Here is a 21,368-nt window from a genome sequence, read left to right as displayed (position 1 = left end):
GGGTTTGAATTCTGATTCTACTGCTTCCCAGCTGTGTGACTTTGGGCAAGTTACTTAACCTCTCTGTGCCTCAGTGTTCTCATCTGAAAAATAGGATAATAATAATAACAGTATTGTCTCAGTTTTAGCTTCCTTAGAAGCAGACTCTGAGACAAAGATTTGGGTGCAAGTAATTTATCTGGAAGGTTCAGAGAGAACATGGGTACATGAGTGGGGAAGTGAGACAGGGAAGAGAGGGCAGCCCAAAAGGTGGTATTGCCAAGGCAGCTGCCAGTGAGTCACACAGAGGAAATTACTCTGGGTGACTGTGATGGACATTGCATAACACGCAGCTCAGCGTTCTCCCTCTGGAGGGATGAGTGAGCTGGGGTATTAGTCAGCTGTTGAAGGATGTTCCCAGGGGAGGGGCAGCAGTGCATGGCACACGGGAGGATAAAGCAGACTTCAGCAGCCCAAGAAGCCCTGGCAGAGAAACCAGGGGCTACAGGCTGGGGTTTGGGCTTACATGCCTTGCAGTGATGAGTGTCGGCACCCATGGCATCTGCTCCAAGCACCTACCTCTTCAGGTCATTTTGCAGGCTCAATGAGTCTAGCTTTAATAAGCCAATGTAAGTGTTTACTATCACCTACTTCATGGGGCTAGAGTGAGCACTGAACAAGGCTGGGTAAGTAAAGCCTGAACCAGCACAGTGCCTGGCACAGAGTGCTCAGCAAATGTTTGTTAAACAAAATACCTACCCTGTGTGCCATTATTTTATTAGCTTCTTCAATCCTCTCAAATAGCCCTTGAAGGTGAGTGTATCACTCTTTTGTTTTTTCCATAACATCTTCATTGGAGTATAATTGTTTTACAATGGTGTGTTAGTTTCTGCTTTATAACAAAGTGAATCAGCTATACATATAAATATATCCCCATATCCCCTCCCTCTTGTTTCTCCCTCCCACCCTCCCTATCCCACCCCTCTAGGTGGTCACAAAGCACTGAGCTGATCTCCCTCTGCTATGCGGCTGCTTCCCACGAGCTATCTGTTTTACATTTGGTAGTATATATAAGTCCATGCCACTCTCTCACTTCGTGGAGCTTCCCCTTGCCCTTCCCCGTGTCCTCCAGACCATTCTCTACGTCTGCGTCTATTCCTGTCCCGCCCCGAGGTTCTTCAGAACCTTTTTTTTTTTAATTCTATATATATGTGTTAGCATACAGTATTTGTTTTTCTGTTTCTGACTTACTTCACTCTGTATGACAGACTCTAGGTCCATCCACCTCACTACAAATAACTCAATTTCATTTCTTTTTATGGCTGAGTAATATTGCATTCTATATATGTGCCACATCTTCCTTATCCATTCATCTGTTGATGGAAACTTGGGTTGCTTCCATGTCCTGGCTATTGTAAATAGAGCTGCAACGAACATTGTGGTACATGACTCTTTTTGAATTATGGTGTTCTCAGGGCATATGCTGGGTAGTGAGATTGCTGGGTCATATGGTAGTTCTATTTTTAGTTTTTTAAGGAACCTTCATACTGTTCTCCATAGTGGCTGTAACAATTTACATTCCCACCAACAGTGCAAGAGGGTTCCCTTTTCTCCACACCCTCTGCAGCATTTATTGTTTGTAGATTTCTTGATGGTGGCCATTCTGACTGGTGTGAGGTGATACCTCATGGTACTTTTGATTTGCATTTCTCTAATGATTAGTGATGTTGAGCATCCTTTCATGTGTTTGTTGGCAATCTGTATATCTTCTTTGGAGAAATGTCTATTTAGGTCTTCTGCCCATTTTTGGATTGGGTTGTTTGTTTTTTTGATATTGAGCTGCTTGTATATTTTGGAGATTAATCCTTTGTCAGTTGCTTCATTTGCAAATACTCTCTCCCATTCTGAGTGTTGTCTTTTTGTCTTGTTTATGGTTTCCTTTGCTGTGCAAAAGGTTTTAAGTTTCATTAGGTCCCATTTATTTATTTTTGTTTCTATTTCCATTTCTCTAGGAGGTGGGTCAAAAAGGATCTTGCTGTGATTTATGTCATAGAGTGTTCTGCCTACATTTTCCTCTAAGAGTTTTACAGTGTCTGGCCTTACATTTAGGTCTTTAATCCATTTTGAGTTTATTTTTGTGTATGGTGTTAGGGAGTGTTCTAATTTCATTCTTTTACATGTAGCTCTCCAGTTTTCCCAGCAACACTTATTGAATAGGCTGTCTTTTCTTCATTGTATATTCTTGCCTCCTTTATCAAAGATAAGGTGACCATATGTGCATGGGTTTATCTCTGGGCTTTCTATCCTGTTCCGTTGATCTGTATTTATGCTTTTGTGCCAGTACCATACTGTCTTGATTACTGTAGCTTTGTAGTATAGTCAGAAGGCAGGGAGTCTGATTCCTCCAGCTCCATTTTTCTTTCTCAAGATTGCTTTGGCTATTCGGGGTCTTCTGTGTTTCCATACAGATTGTGAACTTTTTTGTTCTAGTTCTGTGAAAAATGCCATTGGTAGTTTGATAGGGATTGCATTGAATCTGTAGATTGCTTTGGGTAGTATGGTCATTTTCACTATGTTGATTCTTCCAATCCAAGAGCATGGTATATCTCTCCATCTGTTTGTGTCATCTTTAATTTCTTTCATCAGTGTCTTATAGTTTTCTGCATACAGATCTTTTGTTTCCTTAGGTAGGTTTATTCCTAGGTATTTTATTCTTTTTGTTGCAGTGGTAAATGGGAGTGTTTCCTTAATTTCTCCCTCAGATTTTTCATCATTAGTGTATAAGAATGAAAGATTTCTGTGCATTAATTTTGTATCCTGCTACTTTACCAAATTCATTGATTAGCTCTAGTAGTTTTCTGATAGAGTCTTTAGGATTCTCTATGTATAGTATCATGTCATGTGCAAACAGTGACAGCTTTACTTCTTCTTTTCCGATTTGGATTCCTTTTATTTCTTTTTCTTCTCTGGTTGCTGTGGCTAAAACTTCCAAAACTATGTTGAATAAGAGTCATGAGAGCGGGCAACCTTGTCTTGTTCCTGATCTTAGCGGAAATGGTTTCAGTTTTTCACCATTGAGAACGATGTTGGCTGTGGGTTTGTCATATATGGCCTTTATTATGTTGAGGGAAGTTCCCTCTATGCCTACTTTCTGGAGGGTTTTTATCATAAATGGGTGTTGAATTTTGTTGAAAGCTTTTTCTGCGTCTATTGAGATTATCATATGATTTTTCTCTTTCAATTTGTTAATATGGTGTATCATATTGATTGATTTGCATATATTGAAGAATCCTTGCATTCAAACCCCACTTGATCATGCTGTATGATCCTTTAAATGTGCTGTTGGATTCTGTTTGCTAGTATTTTGTTGAGGATTTTTGCATCTATGTTCATCAGTGATATTGGCCTGTAGTTTTCTTTCTTTGTGACATCTTTGTCTGGTTTTGGTATCAGGGTGATGGTGGCCTCGTAGAATGAGTTTGGAAATGTTCCTCTCTCTGCTATGTTTTGGAAGAGTTTGAGAAGGATAGGTGTTAGCTCTTCTCTAAATGTTTGATAGAGTTTGCCTGTGTAGCCATCTGGTCCTGGGCTTTTGTTTGTTGGAAGATTTTTAATCACCGTCTCTATTTCAGTGCTTGTGATTGGTCTGTTTATATTTTCTATTTCTTCCTGGTTTAGTCTCGGAAGGTTGTGCTTTTCTAAGAATTTGTCCAGTTTTTTCTAGGTTGTCCATTGTATTGGTATATAGTTGCTTGCAGTAATCTCTCATGATCCTTTGTATTTCTCATGATCCTTTGTATTTCAGTTGTTACTTCTCCTTTTTCATTTCAAATTCTATTTATTTGAGTCTTCTCCCTTTTTTTCTTGATGAGTCTGGCTAATGGTTTATCAATTTTGTTTATCTTCTCAAAGAACCAGCTTTTAGTTTTATTGATCTTTGCTATTGTTTCATTCATTTCTTCTTCATTTATTTCTGATGTTATCTTTATGATTTCTTTCCTTCTGCTAACTTTGGGGTTTTTTCATTCTTCTTTCTTTAATTGCTTTAGGTGTAAGGTTAGGTTGTTTATTTGAGATGTTTCTTGTTTCTTGAGGTAGGATTGTATCGCTATACACTTCCCTCTTAGAACTGCTTTTGCTGCATCCCATAAGTTTTGGGTCATTGTGTTTTCATTGTCATTTGTTTCTAGGTATTTTTTGATTTCCTCTTTGATTTCTTCAGTGATCTCTTGGTTATTAAGTAGTGTATAGTTTAGCTTCCGTGTGTTTGTATTTGTGACAGATGTTTTTCCTGTAATTGATATCTAGTCTCATGGCGTTGTGGTCGGAAAAGATACTTGCTATGATTTCAATTTTCTTAAATTTACCAAGGCTTGATTTGTGACCCAAGATATGCTCTATCCTGGAGAATGTTCCATGATAACTTGAGAAGAAAGTGTATTCTGTTATTTTTGGATGGAATGTCCTGTAAATATCAATGAAGTCCATCTTGTTTAATGCATCATTTAAAGCTTGTGTTTCCTTATTTATTTTCATTTTGAATGATCTGTCCATTGGTGAAAGTGGGGTGTTAAAGTCCCCTACTATGATTGTGTTACTGTCAGTTTCCCCTTTTATGGCTGTTAGCATTTGCCTTATGTATTGAGGTGCTCTTCTGTTGGTTGCATAAAGGTTTACCATAGCTGTATCTTCTTCTTGGATTGATCCCTTGATCATTATATAGTGTCCTTCTTTGTCTCTTGTAATAGTATTTAAAGTCTTATTTTGTCTGTTATGAGAATTGCTACTCCAGCTTTCTTTTGATTTCTATTTGCAGGGAATAACTTTTTCCATCCCCTCACTTTCAGTGTATGTGTCCCTATGTCTGAAGTGTGTCTCTTGTAGACAGCATATATACGGGTCTTGTTCTTGTATCCATTCAGCCAGTCTACGTCTTTTGGTTGGAACATTTAATCCACTTAAATTTAAGGTAATTATTGATACGTATGTTCCTATACCATTTTCTTAATTGTTTTGGGTTTGTTAATGTAGGTCTTTTCCTTCTCTTGTGTTTTCTGCCTGGAGAAGTTCCTTTAACATTTGTTGTAAAGCTGGTTTGGTGGTGCTGAATTCTCTTAGCTTTTGCTTGTGTGTAAAGGTTTTAATTTCTCCATCAAATCTGAATGAGATCCTTGCCGGGTAGAGTAATCTTGGTTGTAGGTTCTTCCTTCTTATCACTTTAAGTATCCTGCCACTCCCTTCTGGCTTGCAGAGTTTCTGCTGAAAGATCAGCTGTTAACCTCATGGGGATTCCCTTGTGTGTTATTTGTTGTTTTTCCCTTGCTGCTTTTAATATTTTTTTCTTTGTATTTAATTTTTGATAGTTTGATTAATATGTGTCTTGACGTGTTTCTCCTTGGATTTATGCTGTATGGGACTCTCTGCACTTCCTGGACTCGAGTGACTATTTCCTTTCCCATATTAGGGAAGTTTTCAACTATAATCTCTTCAAATATTTTGTCAGACACTTTCTTTTTCTCTTCTTCTTCTGGGACCCCTATAATTCGAATGTTGGTGTGTTTTTTTTTTTTTTTTTTTTTTTTTTTGCGGTATGCGGGCCTCTCACTGTTGTGGCCTCTCCCGCTGCGGAGCACAGGCTCTGGACGCGCAGGCTCAACAGCCATGGCTCACGGGCCCAGCCGCTCCGCGGCATGTGGGATCCTCCCAGACCGGGGCACGAACCCGTGTCCCCTGCATCGGCAGGCGGACTCTCAACCACTGCGCCACCAGGGAAGCCCTGTTGGTGTGTTTAATGTTGTCCCAGAGGTCTCTGAGACTGTCCTCAATTCTTTTCATTCTTTTTTCTTTATTCTGCTCTCATTAGTTATTTCCACTTTTTTATCTTCCAGGTCATTTATCCGTTCTTCTTCCTCAGTTTTTCTGCTATTGATTCCTTTTAGAGAATTTTTAATTTCATTTATTGTGTTGTTCATCATCGATTGTTTGCTCTTTAGTTCTTCTGGGTCCTTGTTAAACGTTTCTAATATTTTCTGCGTTCTATTTCCAAGATTTTAGTCACCTTTACTGTCATTACCCTGAATTCTTTTTCAGGTAGACTGCCTATTTCCTCTTCATTCTTTGGTCTGATGGGTTTTTACCTTGCTCCTTCATCTGCTGTGTGTTTCTGTGTCTTCTTGTTTTGCTTAACTTACTGTGTTTGGGGTCTCCTTTTCGCAAGCTGCAGGTTCATAGTTCCCGTTGTTTTTGGTGTCTGCCCCCAGTGGCTAAGGTTGGTTCAGTGGGTTGTGTAGGCTTCCTGGTGGTGGGGACTAGTGCCTGTTTTCTGGTGGATGAGGGTAGGTCCTGTCTTTCTGGTGGGTAAGACCACGTCCCGTGGTGTGTTTTGGGGTGTCTGTGACCTTATTATGATTTTAGGCAGCCTCTCTGCTAATTGGTGGGGCTGTGTTCCCCTCTTGCTCATTGTTTGGCATAGGGTGTCCAGCACTGTAGCTTGCTGGCTCTTAGCATTGAGATGGAGATCTCTGGGAGGGCTTTCACATTTGATATTACGTGGAGCCCGGAGGTCTCTGGTGGGCTAATGTCTTGAACTCGACTCTCCCACCTCAGAGGCACAGGCCTGACACCCGGTCGGAGCACCAAGACCCTATCAGCCACATGGCTCAGAAGAAAAGAGAGAAAAAAAGAAAGAATGAAAGAATAAAATAAAATAAAGTTATTAAAATAAAAAATAATTATTAAAAATTTAAAAAATTGAAAAGTAATAAATAAAAGAAAAAAACCAAAGAAAGAAAGAAAGAAGAGAGCATGCAAACCAAAAAACAAATCCACCAATGATAACAAGTGCTAAAAATTATACAAAAAATGAAACAAAGGAAACAAAAAAACAGACAGAACTCTAGGAGAAATGGTAAAAGTGAAGCTATACAGACAAAATCACACAAAGAAGCATACACATACACACTCACAAAAAGGGAAAAAGTAAGTAAATATATATATCGTTGCTCCCAAATTCCACGACTTCAATTTTGGGATGATTAGTTTTCCATTCAGGTATTCCAGAGATGTAGGGTACATCAAGTTGATTGTGGAGATTTAATCTGCTGCTCCTGAGGCTACTGAGAGAGATTTCCCTTTCTGTTCTTTGTTCGCACAGTTCCCGGGGTTCAGCTTTGGATTTGGACCCGCCTCTGCGCGTAGGTCTCCTGAAGGGTGGAATTGAGGCTGTGGAATTTGGGAGCAAGAATATATATATATATATTTTTTCTTTTTCCCTTTTTGTGAGTGTGTATGTGTATGCTTCTTTGCTTGGACAGAACAGCGTTAAAGTAGCAGCTGATTCGGGGGCTCTGGCTCGCTCAGGCTGGGGGGACGGAGGGGTACGGAATGTGGGGCGAGCCTGTGGGGCAGAGGCCGGTGTGACGTTGCACAGCCTGAGGCGCACCATGTGTTGTCCTGGGTAAGTTGTCCCTGGATCACGGGACCCTGGCAGTGGCGGGCTGCACAGGCTTCCAGGAGGGGAGGTGTGGAGAGTGACCTGTGCTCGCACACAGGCTTCTTGGTGGCTGCAGCAGCACCCTTAGCATCTCATGCCTGTCTCTAGAGTCTGCGCTGATAGCTGCGGCTCGCGCCCGTCTCTGGAGCTCGTTTAGGTGGTGCTCTGTATCCCCTCTCCTTGCGCACTCCAAAACAGTTGTCTCTTGCCTCTTAGGCAGGTCCAGACTTTTTCCTGGACTCCCTCCCATCTAGCTGTGGCACACTAGCCCCTTCAGGCTGTGTTCATGCAGCCAACCGCAGTCCTCTCCCTGGGATCTGATCTCTAAGGCCCGAGCCTCAGCTCCCAACCCCCACCCGTCCGGGCGGGTGAGCAGACAAGCCTCTCAGGCTGGTGCGTGCTGGTCGGCACCGATCCTCTGTGCAGGAACCTCTCCGCTTTGCTTTCTGTACCCCTGTTGCTGCGCTCTCCTCTGTGGCTCCGAAGCTTTCCCCCTGCCCAGCCCCGTCTCCACCAGGGAAGGGGCTTCCTAGTGTGTGGAAACTTTTCCTCCTTCACAGCTCCCTCCCACTGGTGCAGGTCCCATCCCTATTCTTTTGTCTCTCTTTTTTCTCTTTTCTTTTGCCCTACCCAGGTACGTGGGGGAGTTTCTTGCCTTTTGGGAAGTCTGAGGTCTTCTGCCAGAATTCAGTACATGTTCTGTAGGAGTTGTTCCACATGTAGATGTATTTCTGATCTATTCGTGGGGGAGGAAGGTGATCTCCACGTCTTACTCCTCCGCCATCTTGAAGGTCTCAGTATCACTCTTTCATAGAAGAGTTCATAGGAGTTAAGCTAGCAGTCAGAGCATAGCCTTGGGATCATGGTGCAGGAAGCACTGTGGTTGGAATTTGGCTTTGTGTGCTCACTAGCTCTGAGATCTCGGGCAAGTGGCCTAACTCCCCTTAGCCTCAGTTTCCTCATCTGTAAAATGGGTGCAGTAAAAGTATTTTCTTTTACTCTTGTGACCATCAAATAAGATTGATGCTTGTGAAGATCTGCAAAGTGCCTAATAATTAGTAGCAGGAGTGATGGTTGTCATTATTATCAGGAATAGTAGTAGTAGTAAGAGGAAGACCCAAGACAACCTAGGTCTGTCTGACCGTATCATTTCCCATTGCTTCTGACTAGATTACCTGATGGGGATGCTTTAGAAGGATTGGTGGGCAGCTTCTACAATGGCTCCCAATGATCCCTACCTCCTGGTATTCATATTCTTCTGGAGATCTTCTCCCCTGTGTGATCTGGTCCTAGTGTCTGGCTTCTGATGAGCAGGACACAGCAAAAGGGATGGAATGGCACTTCCAAGGTTAGGTTATGTAAAGGTTAGGTTGTTTCCATCTGGTCTGCACTCTCTTCCTCACTTGCTGGCTCTGATGGAAGCCAGTTGCAATGCTGTGAACTGTCAGGTGGAGGATGGAGAGGGCCCTTAGCAACAGCTCTGGACAACAGCTAGAGAGGAGCTGAGGCCCTCCCTCCGAAACCTCTGAGAAACTGAATCTTGCCAACAGCCATATGGGTGACCTAGGGAGTGGAGCCTTCCCCGGTTGAGCTGGAGTTGACTGCAGTCCTGGCCAGTATCTTGACAGCAGCCTTGTCAGAACCTGAGTCAAACAACCCAGCTACGTTGTGCCTGGATTCCTGGCCCATGAAAACTGAGAGATGATAAACATTGTTTTTAGGCACTAAGTGTTGGGGTAATTTCTTAGACCGCAGTAGATCACTAACTAATACAGAAAGTATTAATTTCTTCTGAGGTTTCTTCTACTTCCAAGAATTGATAATAGTTGATGTCCAGGCATGGGGAGTGGTTTGGTCAGTCACCACAGTATAAATGGAAACTATAGTCCTTAGGTCTGGCTTAATATTCTAAAAGGCAATTCCTTTTTGTTCTAGTGGACCATGAGAGAGGAAAGTCAAAATAATGATGTTATGGTACAGTTCAAAAATGATGCTTTACACTAGTAGTTTTTAAACCTTTTTGATCCATTGAACCCTTTGTTTGAATCAAATGTTGCCGGAGGAGGTCCACGAGGAACCCAGGAAAATAAGATGCTGTCCCAGTGGGAGGAAGGTGGAGTCCTGGGGCTGCTTTGTTCCTAAAGGCTCCCAGAGCACAGGTCTCAAGCCACTGCCTAGACCTTATTCATCAGGGGAGAAACGGGTAGTGAGATAAAATAAGCACACACTTTGATCACCTCACGTAGCAAGCTCGTACATACACTGAACAGGCAGGAAGGAAGCTGTGTCAGGGAATCTGAGAGCCAGGAGGACCTGCTTTCAGATGCAAGAACTTCTAGGGAGTCAAGTCTGGTCACTGCATGGGTGTCAGGCAGAATGCAGACCTCTGGGTTCTGCTGCCTTCGAATGCTCTGGTAAAGAGAGTGAGAATGGAAAGTTGTTTCTCGGTATCCACAGGGGGATCAGTTCCAGGATGCGCAAGTTCCTTGCGTAAAGTATTTGCATATATATAACCTATGCACATCCTCCTGTATCTTTTAAATCATCTCTAGATTACTTATAATACCCAATGCGATGTCAGTGCTATATAAATAGTTGCTAGCATGTGGCAAATTAAAGTTTTGCTTTTTAGAACTTTCTGGAATTAAAAAAAAAATGGATCCATGGTTGATTGAATCCTTGGATGTGGAACCTATGGATACTCAGGGCCAACTGTATAAGGCTGCATTTGGAAGGGTTGAATGTCAATAGGGAGGGGATACACAGTGGCTAGAAGTGGAAAGGGCCTGCTTCTCATTTAGAATGTGAGAAGCTTCAGCTGCTGAAGATCGCCCTGTGATGGGAAACATAACTCATGGACATTTCAGGTAAGGATGCATTAGACAGTTGGATTTAACACATGTTTTTCAAGGTTGCCTGATGATCAGAGCTACGAGATAGACAGAATTCAATACTCTAGGGTGGGGGCCTGAGAAGCTATAGGTTGAACAAGTGCTCTGGATGAGTATCAGGTGAGTGGAGACACAGACATTTGATACAGGAGTACTCATTCCTGGTTTAAAACATCCATCCATCCGTCAGTTCACTCAGTCACCTGCTCGCCTATTAAATCATTCAGTACAACGACTAGTATGTATCAGGCACTATAATGGCTCCAGGAATGCAAAGAAAGATGACACATAGTCCCTGCCCTTTAGGGGCCCACAGAAGGATTTGGAAAGCAACAGTGAAGAGTCCTTTCGGACTGGTCAGGATGAGATAGATCTACGACAGAGGAAATAAGAAAGGAAAGGCAACTAATACATACTGATTGCCCCAAACTCGCCTAATTTATCTTGTAGTCACCCATTCTTTCTTTGTGGTTATTTAAAGTGAATATAGTGCAATTTAAATATGGCCTTGCATACTCCTTCTTAGGGATATCCCTGTTCATCTGATTGATCCAAGGATTTCAAAGGGACACACCACCCTCTACTCCTGGATTTGTAATTAGCAAGCCAAGTGGAATGGACTGGATTTTCATACATCCTTTCCCCAAGAAGGACTTCAGCCACAATCTCAATTTTCCTGCCTGCTGTGTTCCTTCCTCAGAGACAAAATTACCACCAGCCCTAGGAAAGGAAATGTGCCCCTTGAAGGAAAGGGATTAGCCTTGGCCTCAAACTGCTTTCAAAAGGTTGCAAACAGTACAACTAGAAAGTATGAAGATGGGGTGGGTTTCTTTCCCTTTTAAAAAATGATTGAATCCCACTGTCTCCTGAAGATGAATATTTCTGCTGGGCAGATTTGCTTTGTAAATTACAGACACGAGTGGCTTTTTTTTTTCTTCCTGCTGCTTCAGTGAACCAGGAATTAAACATATTTGCAATCAAATAAAATATGAGGGCTCTTGATGGGTTGGAATTCTGACAGCTCCGGGGCTCAGATGTATAGGAATAATGTGATGGTGTTGACCCAATTGTTCCACACGTGCTTGTGGAGATCTTACGGGGGGGTGCAAGGTGCTGTGTTAGTGATGGAATGATGTAACAGTGACTGAGAGAGACAGGCCACTGTGTTCAAGGGCTAAAAGTTGAGGGGGACATAGATTTTATATAAATAATAAGAAATAGCATATATAAGAGCTAAGATAAAGAAAGCATGTAGTCAACAAATTGAGTGTCTGTCTACTCAATAATGCCAAGCCTGTTTCTGGCAGTCACCAAAATAGACAAAAATTGCTGTCTTCATAGAACATTTATTTCTGGATGTGTATGTGTCTGTGTGGGAGGTAAGTGCCATATTTTTCTTATTTATTTGGATTGTCCAATGGTGAGTGGTGTGGAGACCACAAAATCAAGGAGGGGGGTGGGTAAAGAGTGTGTGTGTTTTGTGTGCCCACATGCACTCATGCATGTGTGAGTGTTTTGTGCAAATACATTCACATGTGTACATTTGGTGAAGCATATAATTTTAGATTAGTAGCTGAATTCATTTTCTATTGCTGCTGTAATAAGTTACCATAAATTCAATGGCTTAAAATAACGTAACTGTATTATATTACAATTCTGGAGGTCAAAAGTTTGAAATGGGTCAGCAGGCCTGCATCCCTTCTGGAAGCTCTTGGTGAGAATCCATTTTCTTGCCTTTTCTAACTTCTGAAGGCCACCTGCATTCCTTAGCTCGTGGCCCCATCCTCCACTTTGAAGCCAGCATCTTAGCATCTTCCAACCTCTCTGTCTCCGGCTTGACTTTCTTGCCTTCATCTTACAAGGACCCTTGTGATTACGTCAGGCTCACCTGGATAATTCAGAACACTCTCCTCATCTTGAGACTTAACTTAATCATATATGCAAAGTTCCTTTTGCCATATAATGTAACATATTCACAGGGTCCTGGGATAGGACATGGACATCTTTGGGGGACCATTATCAGCCAACCACAGTGGACAAGAAAAATCTCATGGAGGAGCTATTTGATCAAGGTCCTGAAGGAGATGAGGGTGAGACACAAGCAGATTGCTGGGGGGAAGCATGTTATAAGAAGAGGAAATAGCAGGTGAGTTTGGAGAGTGACTGGAAAGTTTGAGGAACAGCACAGGGGCCAGTGTGGCTGGAGGAGAGGGGAGTGATGGGGAGAGTGGTACAAAAAGGCTTAAAGAAATGATGGGACTCAGTTCTGCAGAATCTCAGTATAAGAACTGGCTTTTACTCTGAATGAGATGGGGATCCATTGAACCCACTGAGTATTAGTTTGAGAGCTGCATGTGGGTGGAGCCTCTAAGTCAGTCTTAGAGGAAGGAAAATATAAACTGAGATCTGTAGGCTTCCCAGAGAAATCATTATTAATTATAGATAAAGTGCTTTGTGTCATCCATTCTGCTAAATACCTTCTAGACCGACCTCATGTAACACCTGCGGTAATTATTTATCCCTTAAACAATTCCATAATGCCCCAGACTGTTTTGAGGCAGACAGACTTATTGTTATTTTACAGAAGGAGACACTGAGGCTGAGGAGGATTAGTATTAGGGCAAATCGCTAATAAATATGATGAAGCCAGAATTTGAGCTCAGGTCCTCCCAACTCCAGCATCTAGACTCTTTGATCTATCGTTTTATTTGGCTGCCTCTCAGTTTCCAGTTACATGGGTCAGCCTAAGTGACCACTGGTGCTTGGAAAGGAGTGTTGCAGGCCTGAGTCAAGAAGGACCTTGCTTTTTCTGTTGGTTTTGGAAATTTGAGCACAAGGGGTCAGGTTACAGAAGTAGAAAACATCTCAGGAAGGATCAAGAACCACTGTTTCACGAATTGGGATGCGAGGCAGGCAATGTGCCAGAGGCAGACACTTCTACTGTGGGCAGCCCAGGTGAGTAACCTGGGGAGAGCACCGAGTGTATTCATTCATCGAGTCCTGACTGTGTGCCAGGAGCTGGGGGCTCATCCCGGAACAGGACAGAAGGTCTCTGCAATCACGATCCTGACTGTTTGGGTGGAAGACACACAAATACAGTAGGCATAGAAGGATGATGAAAATTTCTGATTAAGTGATATAAATGAGATAAAACAGGATGGTGTGATGGAGGAAAATCAGGGGACAATTTAGGTGGGTGGTCAGAGGACCTCTCTGCAGAGGTGACCTTTCTTTGAGACCTGGAGAATGAGAAGGCAACAACTATGGCAAAAGCCAAGGAAAAGGTGTTCAGAGGGAACAGTATGTGTGAAAGGTCTGTGTCAGGGATGAGTTTAGAGTGAGGAATGGAGATTGGCCCCCATGATTGGGGCTGAGTGAGAAAGGCTGGCCATGAGCAAGCAGGTGTCAAACTGAACAGGCCTTGTAAGCATGACCATAGGTTTGGAATTTGCTCTACGTGAGATGGGAAGACCAGTGGTGGTTCAGAGCAGGGCACTGCCTTAATCTGATTTATATTTTATAAAGCTGACTCTGGCTGTTGGGTGTGAGATAGTTTGGAGGGAGGGTAAATGGGGGCTAATACAGTCATACAGGGGGCCTGGGGTGGAGTGATGTGTCAGGGGAGGTTAGGGAGATGCTGATGGATCAAGAAGTGTGGGGAGGGAGAAGGGAGGAAGCAGAGGTGATTCTAAGTTTTTGGTTTGAACAACTGGGTGGATGGTGATGGTGACTGGGGAGGACTGGAGGAGAAAGTGGTGTAAAACTGGGGTAGGCAGGGAACAGTAAAAGGAAGAATTGGGAGCCCCAGATGGAATTAGAAGGCAAGACGGAGGATCCAAGGTACATAGAGAGAGCAAGGCAGAGACAGCAGAGCTGAGTGGGATGAGTGGGTTGAAGGATGTTAAAGAGGTGGCCCGCCAACAGGGCCATGCTGACCCATGCTCTCAGCATCTGGCATTTTTGGGGGATGGAGCTTATTTTTGCCGGGGTGGGGGACTCCACTGAGCTGCTTAAACCACGTCGTGGTCTCCATCTTCAAGGAGTGGGTGTGATAGGGAAGGACACCTGTCAGTTTAAGGCCTTTGGAGACTAGACAGCAATAAAATCTTCCCTGGAAGATGCTTATGAGCCCTTCCAGAGGTGGGCTGGGGACGTTTCCACACAGATGTGGAGACTCAAGTAAGCAGATATCTATCTAGTGAGTTGAGCACCCAATTGTTTTGATATGGAGAACAGACTTTCTGGGTGAGGGAGGGGAGTTGTTTACAACATGATAAGAACATCAAAACAGTAAACCTGGGTAGCATTTTGGGCTTTCCAAAGCACTTTCTGTTTTTCACTAGGGCTATTTTTCCTCTATTTAAAAAACTCTTTATTGAAGTATAATATACATTCAGAAAAGCACATTTACATGAGTGAGTGGCTCATTGAATTTTCACAAACTGAATACGCCCATGTAACAATCACCCAGATCAAGAATTAAAACATTTTCTCTCAAAGCATTTTTAAATTTCAAGACAGATACTAGAATGAACTATTTCTTCGAGGTCTCTTCTGTCAGTGCCCCAAATCAGGCACCAAACCCCACTTCAATCAGCCAACCTCAGTGTTGTATGTGCAGAAGGTGGATTCTCTATGCCCTCGGGGTCTGCCCCGTGAATCTCCCTGAATCCCACATCCCTTACTCGGGTTCGGTTGACCTGCAGTTCACCTGACTTGCCCAGATTTCTCAAATGAGACACGAGCGTTTCAGTTTCTTGGGTTCTTTCATTGACCAAGGACATAGCCCCCTTCACAGAGCCTCCTCCTTAATCAACTTTATCCAAAACGTGCAGATGTATATATTTTACCTTTCCTTTGTTCCAGGTAGCTAGAAGCGTTACGAAGAACCTGGAATTTTCAGTACAAGCCTTTGCTTTTAGGTCTGAGAAGATAATTTGTGTGAAGAATGAACTGAATGAAGAATGAGGTCTTTTAATTTGTTGTTTTTGGAGGGAGGGGAATCAAAGTTTCTTTGGTGTGCCAAGGAAATGCTTTTGTGGTTTCTTCTTTTCCTCTGAGATTTGAATATCCTACAAGGCAGGTGGCATGGAATGCTGGCACACGGTGGTGAAGAGCAGGGGCCCTCTAGTCAGTCAGACCGAGGTTCAGATCTTGTCTCTGACTCTTGCCAGGTGTGTGAACTTAGCTGTTTACCGAACCTCTCTGAGCCTCTGTTTTTCCATCTGTAAAATGGAGATAAGAAGTACCATTTCAAAGAGCAGTTATGAAGGTTAAAGAAGAGATTACATGTAAAGTGTTTGCCACAGAATTTATTACCACTAGAATGATTATTATTATTGTCATTAAAGGAATAATAATTGCCATTAGAACAATGTTAAAATTACGTTACTGCTGTTGTTGTTATTATGGTTATTATTACTCTTGCCATTTGGCAGGTGGTGAAACTGAGACCCAGATTAAGTGACTTGTCCAAGACCGTAGGACAATGCCCGTCCCCCGACTCCCAAGCCAGTGCTCTTTGCACTCAGCACGTTTCCCCCATTAAGCACACCCAGGCCCCTTTCCCAGACCATCTGGTCACCGATGGCAGCTCTGATGAAGCAGCAGGGGCAGCTGCCAGCCTTAGAGGAGAGACCAGCCAGCTCTGTGTGCTGGGCATCGTTTAATTAGATGACCTCCAAAGATGGCTTTTCCAGCTGACTATCTGGCCTCCAGAAGAGCAGCATTAAGGAGTTAATGGGGCTTGGCTGAGGTGATGGGCCATCTGTTCTTAATTTCCCAGAGTGCACAAGGCCAAGGGCAGGCTGGCTGTGGGCAGCAGGGCACTGCTAGCCTGGTCCAGTCGGCTGCCCTCTCTCAGCTGCCTGGCCTCGTGCCTCCCAGCAGCCCTGTGTCCCCAAGTCCCTCAGTTTGCCTTCTGCTGTTTCTCCTACCTCTGAGGTGGAGAAGCAGAAGCTCGTGTCCAGGAACCCCAAGTGATGGGAACAGGATATGGGGATATCTTAGGTTTGGTTTTCTAGATGCAGAGCCTGAGGCAGAGATTCTTGTGCAAGTGGTTTTCTGGGGGGAGCTGAAAGGGGAGTGAGGGAAGCAGGATGGGGCAGAGGGACTGAGCAGGATGTAGACTAGTGTCACACTGGTCCCTGGGGAGCTCTGGAGCTTGAATCCCAGTACAGAGTTGGTCCTACCTCAGTGCGAGGGGTGATGCAATTCACTGGAGAGGGGGGTAGGCATCTGTGAGTTGCTATCAAAGGGTTCTTGCAGCAGCTGGGGGAGGGATGCACCCACCAGAAAGGAAACCTGGGTTGGGTACCAAGAGGAGGCTACAAGGTAGACCCTTGAAAAAGAATCCCCTTTGGAAAGAAAACAAGCCTGTTCTCTGCTTCTTTTTTTACCCCTGTTCTCTGCTTCTTTTTTTTCCCCCTACAGAAAGCTGAATTTTGTCTCTCACTCCCCAAGCCCTGATCCATATAAAGCCCTTTCTGCTTTTCCTCCGAGGCAGACGTAGTAGCTGTTTAAGATGATGGACTTTGCACGTAGGTGTGGGTTTGATGGGTTTGAATATTGGTTCTTCTGCCCACTAGCAGTTGACCTTCGGAAAGATACATGAAAATTCTGAGTCCCAGTGTCCTTGCCTATAAAATGGGAATACTTCCTACCTTTTGGGGATTTCTGTGAAGATTTAATGAGATGGTGCATGTAAAGTACTCAGAACATGCCTGGCACTTAGGAAATTCTTAGTTAATGCTGGTGGTCCTTCCTTCTCTTCCTCTTCCCTCTTCCTCTCTCTCCTTCTTTCTACTATTATTGCTGTTGTTGTTGGCAGAGGTGGTGGTGTTGCCCTCCCCTGGCAAGGTAATGGGCTTGGTTTGGAGTGAGGCACAGTTCAATTTAGGGGAGGAACCAAGACTCATTCCCAGGTGATGCTGCGATATTTCTGAGATAATCATAAACATTCACATTTGCCAAGAGGCACATGAAAAGATGCCCAACATCTCTAATCATCAGAGAAATATAAATCAAAACCACAATGAGATATCACCTCATACCTGTCAGAATGGCTATCATCAAAAACAACACAAATAACAAATGTTGGTGAGGACGTGGAGAAAAGGGAACCCTCATGCATTGTTGATGGGAATGTAAATTGGTGCAGCCACTGTGGAAAACAGTATGGAGCTTCTTCAAAAAAAAACACTACCATATGATCCAGCAATTCCACTACTAGGTTTATATCCGGAGAAAATGAAAACACTAATTTGAAAAGGTACATGCACGCTAATGTTCATAGCAGCATTATTTATAATAGCCAAGGTATGGAAGCAACCTAAGTGCCCATCAACAGATGAGTGTATAAAGAAGATGTGGTATATATATAGAATGGAATACTACTCAGCCATAAAAAAGAATGAAATTTTGCCATTTGAAGCAACATGGTTGGACTTGGAGGTTATTATGCTTAGTGAAATAATTCAGACAGAGAAAGACAAATACTGTATATTATCACTTATATGTAGAGACTAAAAAATAAAACAAATTAGTAAATATAACAAAAAGAAACAAACTCACAGATATAGAGAACAAACTCGTGGTTACCAGTGAGGAGAGGGAAGTGGGGAGAGGCAAGGTAAGTGTAGAGGATTAAGGAGTACAAAGTACTATGTGTAAAATAAGCTACAAGGGTATATTGTACAGCACAGGAAATATAGGCAGTATATTATAGTAACTATAAATGGAGTATAGTCTTTAAAAATTGTGAATCACTATGTTGTACACCTGAAACTTACATAGTATTGTAAATCAACTATACATCAGTAAAATATCCACGTTTGTATGTGTTGGGGGATCCCTGGTCTTCCCCTGTGACCCCTCAGCAGGCACCATGGTGGAGAGAAAATACGAAATCAGGCAGCACAGGATTCCTGTGGGTACTCTGAAGTTACTTGTCCTCTCTGAGACACAGATTTCTTATCCATAAAATACCCAACTAGCAGTGATGTTGTGAAGATTAAACGAGATGATGCCTTGAGCCTAGGTCACATGCACTGTGGAAATGCACAGTCTGGGCTTCTCTGGTGTTCTGGCACATTGTAGATGCTTAACAATCAGTTTCTCTCCTCACATTAATGCTGGTGGAGTTGGATTTGGAGTGAGTTCGGTCACTTCTGTCTTGGACTGTGGAACATTTTGCTGATCGCTGGTCTCAGTTAGCCACAGCTTTGGGCCCCTTAGATTTTGGAGCCCTGGAATCAAGGTCTCTACTGTGGTGCTTCTGATCAAGGCTCTGGCCACTGCAGGCTGCTGTGTACTCAGATGTCAGAAAGACTTGGGTCAAAGCCTTGCTCTTCCACTTTGTGAGTTGTTTACTTAGTCTTTTGGATCCTCTGTCTTCATCTGTAAAATGGAACCATTATGTTCTTCTCAACATTGTTGTACAGATTAAACTAGATAATGCAGTTCAGTCCAGGATCTGAACAGTGAAAGGAGAACCAATGCCTAATGATGTCATTAAATGATCTCAAGGAAGAACACCATCCTTGAGGCTGGTAGATGAAAATACTCAGGACTTTTTAGTGATTCTAAAAAGTTAATTCAACAGGCAGAGCTGCCCTGGGCACTTCCATTCGATGGCTCCAGGCTGGATCCATTTGCACCCTTGGATCTTGGCTCTTGAGCCCAGCTGTCTGGTGCACAGTGCAGTCTGTGAAGATGAGCCTAATAGTGAAGGAGTGAGTGTCACATGTCCCTGTGATCAGAGCAGGGTTTGATGCCTGGGATCGCTGTGGTCTGATGGTGGTGTTTGGAGATGGATATCGGGTTTGTGAGGGGAGTGCCGGGGACCTTGGCCAGTATTACAGCCCAACTGTAAATTCACTGCAGAGCTCCTAGCTGCTGTTCTGAAAATGACTTCCCTCACTCCCTCCCCTCTGTCTGGCAGGACATGTTCATAGTTTTCAGTCCTCGGCTAGGATTATATTTCATCAGCTGCTTTAAAATTAGATGTGGACGTGAGACCTGCTGGGGTCCCAGTAAACCTCCGTGGACGGATGGCATGAATAAGAAATCAGTGTTTTTTATATCCCACTGACATTTGGGGTTTGCTTGTTACTTCAGCATTACTGATATACCCCGACTCACACAATTGATGGATGCGTACAAGACCCACAAGACGGGGGACTCTGGCTGATTTTGTTCACTGTCCTCATCTCAGGGCCTAGCATAGTTCCTGGCACATATAAGCAGTTGATAAAAACTTGTTGAAGAATGAAAGAAAAGCCTTGGAACCACCAGACCTAAGTTTGATCCTGGTTTTGTCACTCATCAGCTCTGCAAACTTTAGCAGTTCACTTAACCTTTGTAATCCTTAAATTTTCTCGTCCTTGGAATGGGAGTATCATTCCTTGAAATGTTACTGTAGGATTTATTCTGATAATGTGGAAGTTTCTGGCACATAGTAGGCACCTAATACATGATGGTTAACAAAAGTCTTTTACTTTGAACAGAGAGGGAAGGGATGAAGGAGAGGGGACTGAGCCTGTATAAGTATTTCTTTCTGTAAGAAGGATTAGGGTGGGAAGGAACTTGTGGGCAGCATTGATGGGGGAAGGAGACCCCAGTGACAAGTGTCCCCAAAAACAAGGAGTTGGGGAGGGGAAGGATGGAGAAGATCCAGGCAGATGTCTCTCTAGAGTCCAAGAGAACCAATTCAAATGGCACAAAACATTCCCAAATATTTGAGCAGAAGCCATAGCTAGTACGTTTTTAATTACCCTGCCAATAAAGATTCCTGGGCAGAATGGTCTTCGATGCATAGTAATGTTTTGCAATGTTTTTAGTAATTGGGTTAAGATAATTTACTAGAGTACTGACTGGATATATTTCAATAATTGCTAAGACTGGAATATTCGCCTTTCCTCCCTGAATGCAAATCACTCCCCAATGGGCCAAAGCACTGGAGAATACAGTTCTGAATATGCAAGTCACTTTGAGACAAATTCTGAAGGCTGACCGTAGCACCTACGTGAATATTTATTTTAAATTGCACTTGGAAGCTCCCTGAACTGTGAGTCCTGTGTTGGGGGACCTGTTTTGCTGGCAGGGTCACAGGCTACGGTGGGGTGACCTACTGCAGTTTCTATTAAAATTAAAGGAAACCTGAATGCAGACGGGAGGTGAGGAGGGTTGGCCAGGGCCCCGGTGAGGTCACTAGTAGCATGATAGACATAGCTAATGGCTAAAACAGATATTTCCCTCATCTCTGTTTTCTCTGTTGAGCTTGTTAGGGTGAAAACAAGCTAACCCTCTTTAAGAAAAATAATCAGCAGAAGTATTAACAGAGGAATTGAGAGGATGAGAGTCTTGCTGGGAGGAGGAGGGCACGTTTGCATTCAAGATTTAAAGGTAATAAGCTTCCTAAGGTTAATTTGTTTTATCTGGCATGAGCACAGCATTGGGGAAAATAACTCACTTAGTAGAAGCGTTGCATTGTTGGGAAATAGCAATAGTAGTGGGAGTTGCACGTCTGACTGTTGACAGTGCCAGAGAGGGTCCTAAGCACGTTGCGTGCATCCAATTCATTTAATCCTCACGAGAATGCAATGAGGGGAGGTATTATTATCCCCATGAAGAAGTTGAGTCTTGGAGAAATGAAGCAAGTTGGCTAAGGTCTCTCTTTTTACAAGTGGATGAGCCATAATTTGAACCAAGACCTTAGAACCCTGAGCTCCTGCCTTGGACCACCAGGCTATATTACAGCCACCACTTAACAGTCACTGTGTTTTGGGTCCATTACATGCACCGGTACATTTAACTGTTGAAATGTTTGTTAAGATGTGTGTCGCTGCAATTCGGAAGGCAAGGAACAGAGGAGCAGGATCTGTGGATGTCTGATTAGTGGTGAAGTTGGTGTTGCTGAGAAGGGTGTTGGTGATTTAAATGAGGGTGGGAGAGGCAGAGAAAATTTTAAAAAGTTGTAGACCTAGAAAAATACCCATAGCCCTTAG

This window comes from Mesoplodon bidens (genome assembly GCF_964165515.1).
Source record: "Mesoplodon bidens genome assembly, chromosome: 15".
Lineage (NCBI taxonomy): Eukaryota > Metazoa > Chordata > Mammalia > Artiodactyla > Ziphiidae > Mesoplodon > Mesoplodon bidens.
The sequence above is the reverse complement of the archived record's forward strand: the minus strand, read 5'-3'. Positions refer to the sequence as shown.